Raw genomic sequence first — 7,978 nt, forward strand, 5'->3', positions numbered from 1 at the left:
TACCTACCTCCAGAAGCTTAAGTATTTCTTTTCTTACCACTTCTTTCATTTTAGGATTCAGACGTCGTTGAGGATCACGAAATGGTTTGGCATCTGCTTCCAAATTTATTTTATGTTGACATAGAGTGGGACTAATGCCCTTAAGATCATCAAGAGTATATCCAATAGCAGCACAATGCTTCTTCAGAGTTTTCAATAATCTTTATTCTTCATGCTCTGAAAGGTTAGCACTAATAATAACAGGATATATCTTCTTTTCATCAAGATAAGCATATTTAAGATTATCAGGCAAAGGTTTAAGTTCAAACACGGGATCACCCTTGGGTGGAGGAGGATCCCCTAAAATTTCAACAGGCAAATTGTGTTGCAGAATAGGTTCCTGTTTAAAGAATAATTCATCTATTTCCCTTCTTTCATTCATGAACATATTATTTTCATGGTCTAGTAAATAGTGTTCTAAAGGATCACTAGGAGGTACATGAATAGAAGCAAGACCAATAATTTCATCCTTACTAGGCAATTCTTCCTCACGATGTTGTTTACTAAATTTAGAAAAATTAAACTCATGAACCATATCATCCAAGCCAATAGTAACAACATTCTTTTCGCAATCTATCCTAGCATTAACAGTATTTAAGAAGGGCCTACCAAATATAATGGGACAAAAGCTATCTTGCGGAGAAGTAAGAACAAGAAAATCAGCAGGATATTTAGTTTTCCCACACAAGACTTCAACATCTCTAACAATTCCAATTGGTGAAATAGTATCTCTATTAGCAAGTTTAATTGTGACATCAATATCTTCTAACTCAACAGGTGCAATATCATGCATAATTTCTTTGTATAAGTCATGAGGTATAACACTAGCACTAGCACCCATATCACATAAGCCATGATAACAATGATCTCCTATTTTAACAGAAATAACAGGCATGCCTACCACAGGTCTATGTTTATCTTTAGCACAAGGTTTAGCAATTCTAGCAGTTTCACCTTCGAACTGAATAACATGCCCATCAATATTATCAGACAAGGGATCTTTAACAATAGCAATATTAGGTTCTACTTTAACTTGCTCAGGAGGTGTATAAGTTCTAATATTGCTTTTACGAACAACAGTTGAAGCTTTAGCATGATCCTTTACTCTAACAGGTAAAGGTGGTTTCTCAACATAAGAAGTAGGAACAATAGGATCATTATAAGTGACAGTATTTTCTTCAACTTTAATAGGTGCAGCTACTTTTACTTCTATGGGAGGATGATATTTAAACCACTTCTCCTTAGGGAGATCAACATAAGTAGCAAAAGATTCACAGAAAGAAGCTACTATCTCAGAGTCAAGGCCATATTTAGTGCTAAACTTACGGAAAATATCGGAGTCCATAAAAGATTTAACACAATCAAACTTAGGTGTCATACCTGACTCCTTACCTTCGTCGAGGTCCCAATCTTCAGAGTTGCGTTTAATTCTATCCAATAAATTCCATCTGAATTCAATAGTCTTCATCATAAAAGAGCCAGCACAAGAAGTATCGAGCATGATGCGATTGTTTTCAGAAAGCCGAGCATGTAAATTTTGCATAATTATTTCTCTTGAGAGCTCATGATTGGGGCATGAATATAACACTGATTTAAGCCCCCCAAGCTTGAGCGATGCTTTCTCCTTCGCGAGGCCAGAAATTATATATATATAATTGCGATCACGGTGAACAAGATGCATAGGGTAATACTTTTGAGGAAATTCCAACTTCAATCTTTTATAGTCCCATGATCTCATATCATCACATAGCCTATACCATATCAATGCGTCTCCCTTCAAAGATAAAGGGAAGACCTTCTTCTTAGCAACATCATCGGGTATACCGGCAAGCTTAAATAATCCACAAACTTCATCCACATATATTAAGTGCTCATCAGGATGCTTTGTTCCATCTCCTGTAAAAGGATTAGCTAGCAGTTTTTCTATCATACCCGAAGGATACTCATAAGGAATTTCATTTTCAATAGGTTCAGTAGGTTGAGGAGCAACTCTTTGCTCTACTGGTCGGGGTTAAGATACCCCGAACAAGCCCCTTAGAGAATTACTTTCCATAGTAACAAGTGACAGTAAATTTCGGCACAATATATAAATTTTTCCTCACCAAATTCCACCTACCAAAGGCGCTACAATCCCCGGCAACGGCGCCAGAAAAGAGTCTTGATGACCCACAAGTATAGGGGATCTATCATAGTCCTTTCGATAAGTAAGAGTGTCGAACCCAACAAGGAGCAGAAGGAAATGATAAGCGGTTTTTAGCAAGGTATTCTCTGCAAGTACTGAAATAAGTGGTAACAAATAGTTTTGTGATAAGATAAATGGTAATGAGCAACAAGTAACAAAAGTAAATAAAGTGCAGAAAGGTGGCCCAATCCTTTTTGTAGCAAAGGACAAGCCGGAACAAACTCTTATAATAGGAAAAGCGCTCCAGAGGACACATGGGAATATCGTTAAGCTAGTTTTCATCACGTTCATATGATTCGCGTTCGATACTTTGATAATTTGATATGTGGGTGGACCGGTGCTTGGGTGCTATTCTTACTTGAACAAGCATCCCACTTATGATTAACCTCTATTGCAAGCATCCGCAACTACCACAAAAGTATTAAGGTAAACCTAACCATAGCATGAAACATGTGGATCCAAATCAGCCCCTTACGAAGCAACACATAAACTAGGGTTTAAGCTTCTGTCACTCTAGCAACCCATCATCTACTTATTACTTCCCAATGCCTTCCTCTAGGCCCAAATAATGGTGAAGTGTTATGTAGTCGACGTTCACATAACACCACTAGAGGCTAGACAACATACATCTTATCAAAATATCAAACGAATACCAAATTCACATGACTACTAATAGCAAGACTTCTCCCTTGTCCTCAGGAACAAACGTAATTACTCACAAAGCATATTCATGTTCATAATCAGAGGGGTAATAATATGCATATAGGATCTGAACATATGATGTTCCACCAAATAAACCAACTAGCATCAACTACAAGGAGTAATCAACACTACTAGCAACCTACTAGGACCAATCCCGGACTTTGAGACAAGAATTGGATACAAGAGATGAACTAGGGTTTGGAGATGAGATGGTGCTGGTGAAGATATTGATGGAGATTGCCCTCTCCCGATGAGAGGAGCGTTGGTGATGATGATGGTGATGATTTCCCCCTCTCTGAGGGAAGTATCCCCGGCAGAACAGCTGTGCCGGAGCTCTAGATTGGATCCGCCAAGGTTCCGCCTCATGGCGGTGGAGTCTCGTCCCGAAAAGTTCCCTCTGATTTTTTTCTCATCGAAGGACTTCATATAGGAGAAGATGGATGTCGGAGAGCCACCAGGGGGCCCACGAGGTAGGGGGCGCGCCCTAGGGGGGGGGGGGGCGCCCCCCACCCTCGTGAGCAGGGTGTGGGCCCCCTGGCCTTCATCTTTGGCGAGGATTTTTATTTATTTATTTTAAGATGTTCAGTGGAGTTTTAGGACTTTTGGAGTTGCACAGAATAGGTCTCTAATATTTGCTCCTTTTCCAGCCCAGAATTCCAGCTGCCGGCATTCTCCCTCCTTATGTAAACCTTGTAAAATAAGAGAGAATAGCCATAAGTATTGTGACATAAAGTGAAATAACAGTCCATAATGCAATAAATATCGATATAAAAGCATGATGCAAAATGGACGTATCATGGCCACATACTCCGCTTCGGTGGACGAGAGAGACACACAACTTTGGTTCTTAGAAGACCAACTCACCAAAGAGCAACCAAGAAATTGGCACCCTCTGGAAGTTGACTTCCTAGCCACTTTGTCTCCCGCCCAATCCGATTCCAAAAAGCCGACAAGGTTGAAGTTAGCTCCTCTTGGGCACCATAATCCAAAGTTTGGGGTATGAGCCAAATATCGAAAGATTCGCTTGACTACCACATAGTGTCTTTCCTTATGTGCGGCTTGAAACTATGCACAAATTCCCACATCAACATGATATCCGGTCTAGATGCACAAAGGTAAAGCAGGGAGCCAATCATGGAGCAATATACCTTTTGATACACCACTTTACCATTGGGATCTATGTCAAGTTGGCATTTGACGGGAAATGGAGTGGAAGCCGGCTTGACATCACTTAGCTTGAATCTCTTGAGCATGTCTTGATTGTATTGGGCTTGGTTGATGAAAGTTCCTTCTCTTCTTTGTTTGATTTCGAACCCGAGAAAGAACTTCAAATCTCCCATCATGGACATCTTGAACTTTGAGGTCATGAGAGCAACAAACTCCTCATTGAAAGCTTTGTTAGGAGAACCAAAGATAATATCATCAACATATAGTTGGCATACAAACAACTCCCCTTTGACCCTCTTAGTAAATAGATGAAGGAAATATGCCCTAGAGGCAATAATAAAGTTGTTATTTATATTTCCTTATATCATGATAAATGTTTACTATTCATGCTAGAATTGTATTAACTGGAAACTTAGTACATGTATGAATACATAGACAAAACAGAGTGTCCCTAGTATGCCTCTACTTGACTAGCTCGTTTATCAAAGATGGTTAAGTTTCCTAACCATAGACATGTGTTGTCATTTGATGAACGGGATCACATCATTAGGATAATGATGTGATGGACAAGACCCATCCGTTAGCTTAGCATAATGATCGTTAAGTTTTATTGCTATTGCTTTCTTCATGACTTATACATATTCCTCTGACTATGAGATTATGCAAATCCCGAATACCGGAGGAACACCTTGTGTGCTATCAGACGTCACAACATAACTGGATGATTATAAAGATGCTCTACAGGTGTCTCCGAAGGTGTTTGTTGGGTTGGCATAGATCAAGATTAGGATTTGTCACTCCGAGTATCAGAGAGGTATCTCTAGGCCCTCTCGGTAATGCACATCACTATAAGCCTTGCAAGCAATGTGACTAATGAGTTAGTTACACGATGATGCATTACGGAACGAGTAAAGAGACTTGTCGGTAACGAGATTGAACTAGGTATGAAGATACCGATGATCGAATCTCGGTCAAGTAACATACCGATGACAAAGGGAATGACGTATGTTGTTATGCGGTTTGATCGATAAAGATCTTCATGGAATATGTAGAAGCCAATATGAGCATCCAGTTTCCACTATTGGTTATTGATCAGAGATGTGTCTCGGTCATGTCTAGATAGTTCTCGAACCCGTAGGGTCCGCACGCTTAACGTTCGATGACGATTTGTATTATGATTTATGTGTTTTGGTGATCGAAGTTTGTTCGGAGTCCCGGATGAGATCACGGACATGACGAGGAGTATCTAAATGGTCGAGAGGTAAAGATTGATATATTGGAAGGTTATATTCGGACACCAGAATGGTTCCAGAGTGATTCGGGTATTTTTTGGAGTACTGGGAGATTACCGAAACCCCCGCCGAGGAAGTATTGGGCCTTCATGGGCCTTATTGGAAAGGAGAGGAGGGCCGGAATGGTGGCCGCGCGCCCTCCCCATGGCAAGTCCGAATTGGACTAGGGAGGGGGCGGTGCCCCCCTCTTTCCTTCTCCCTCTCCACCTCCTTACCTCTCTCCCCCTCTTGGAAAAGGAAGGGGAGTCCAACTAGGATTGGGAATCCTAGTTGGACTCCCCCTATGGTGCGCCGCTCCTAGGCCGCCGACCTCCTCCGCCCTCCTTTATATACGGGGTTAGGGGGCACCCCAAAGCACAATAGACAATCTCTTAGCCGTGTGCGGTGCCCCCTCCACAGTTACACACCTCGGTCATATCGTCGTAGTGCTTAGGCGAAGCCCTGCTACCTCTTGAGCACTGCGTTGGTTTTCCCTTGAAGAGGAAAGGGTGATGCAGCAAAGTAGCGTAAGTATTTCCCTTAGTTTTTGAGAACCAAGGTATCAATCCAGTAGGAGGCCACACGCAAGTCCCTCGTACCTACACAAACAAATAAGAACCTCGCAACCAACGCGATAAAGGGGTTGTCAATCCCTTCACGGTCACTTACGAGAGTGAGATCTGATAGATATGATAATGATAAGATAAATATTTTTGGTATTTTTATGATATAGATTGAAAGTAAAAATTTCAAAGCAAAATAGATTGGAAACTTATATGATGGAGAATAGACCCGGGGGCCATAGGTTTCACTAGTGGCTTCTCTCAAGATAGCATAAGTATTACGATGGGTGAACGAATTACTGTCGAGCAATTGATAGAATTGAGCATAGTTATGAGAATATCTAGGCATGATCATGAATATAGGCATGACGTCCGTGACAAGTAGACCGACTCCTGCCTGCATCTACTACTATTACTCCACACATCGACCGCTATCCAACATGCATCTAGAGTATTATGTTCATAAGAACAGAGTAACACATTAGGTAAGATGAAATGATGTAGAGGGATAAGCTCAAGCAATATGATATAAACCCCATCTTTTTATCCTCGATGGCAACAATACAATACATGTCGTTTCCCTTTATGTCACTGGGATCGAGCACCGCAAGATTGAAGCCAAAGCTAAGCACTTCTCCCATTGCAAGAAAGATCAATCTAGTAGGCCAAACCAAACAGATAATTCAAAGAGACTTGCAAAGATAACCAATCATGCATAAAAGAATTCACAGAAGATTCTAATATTGTTCATAGATAGACTTGATCATAAACCCACAATTCATCTGATCTCGACAAACACACCGCAAAAAGAGTTACATCGAATAGATATCCAAGAAGATCACAGAGAACATTGTATTGAGATCCAAAGAGAGAGAAGAAGCCATCTAGCTACTAGCTATGGACCCGAAGGTCTGAAGTAAACTACTCACACATCATCGGAGAGGCCATGGAGTTGATGTAGAGGCCCTCCATGATCGATGCCCCATCCAGCGGAGCTCCGGAAAAGGCCCCAAGATGGGATCTCTTGGGTACAGAAGGTTGCGGCGGTGGAAATAGGGTTTCGTGGTGCTCGTGGATGTTTTCAGGGTATATGAATATATATAGGAGGAAGAAGTAGGTCGGTGGAGTAACGAGGGGCCCACGAGGGTGGAGGGCACGCCCCCTGCCTCGTGGCCCCCTCGATTGTTTCTTGACGTCCACTCCAAGTCCCCTGGATCATGTTTGTTCCAAAAATAACCCTCCTGAAGGTTTCATCCCGTTTGGACTCTGTTGATATTCCTTTTCTGCGAAACACTGAAATAGGCAAAAAACAACAATTTGCATTGGGCCTTGGGTTAATAGGTTAGTCCCAAAAATAATATAAAAGTGTAAAGTAAATCCCATTAACATCCAAAACAGAATATATAATAGCATGGAACAATCAAAAATTATAGATACGTTGGAGACGTATCAAGCCCTGCGCCGGTAACTTCATCATCACCGCCATCACGCCGTCGTGCTGACGGAACTCTCCCTCGTCCTCAACTGGATCAAGAGATCGAGGGATGTCATCGAGCTGAACGTGTCACTACAAAAAAAAGACACATCCGTGACATCTTGGGCCGAACGAATTTTTTTTCTGTCATACATATGGCACTTCTATGACAATAATTGTGACAAAACCCGGTATCATCATAGATGTGGTGGGCTCCTACTTCTATGACAAAAAAACATGACAGAAAATGGGCTTTTTGTCCTGGGCGGGCCGGAGACGCAGCTGCATGACATACTTTGGGCTATCCATGACGGAAAAAACCGTGGTAGAAGCGAGGGCGAGGAAAACTTCGGGGAGTTCCCGGTTACGGTGGGAGGTCGGGGGCCGAGCGATGCGCGTTTCTCTCGTACACGTACGCGCGTGTGTGCGAGGCATTGGGCTCTAACTGAACCCGAGTGATTGCACTGCAGGCTACGCGTTACTGAACCCGAGCGATCGATGGATGGCTGTTAACTGAACCCGATCGAGCGATTCCTCCGCTACTGCTGCTAACTGAAGCTGATCGATGCTACCTCTGGAT

Source organism: Triticum aestivum, chromosome 5A (genome assembly GCF_018294505.1).
Source record: "Triticum aestivum cultivar Chinese Spring chromosome 5A, IWGSC CS RefSeq v2.1, whole genome shotgun sequence".
NCBI lineage: Eukaryota > Viridiplantae > Streptophyta > Magnoliopsida > Poales > Poaceae > Triticum > Triticum aestivum.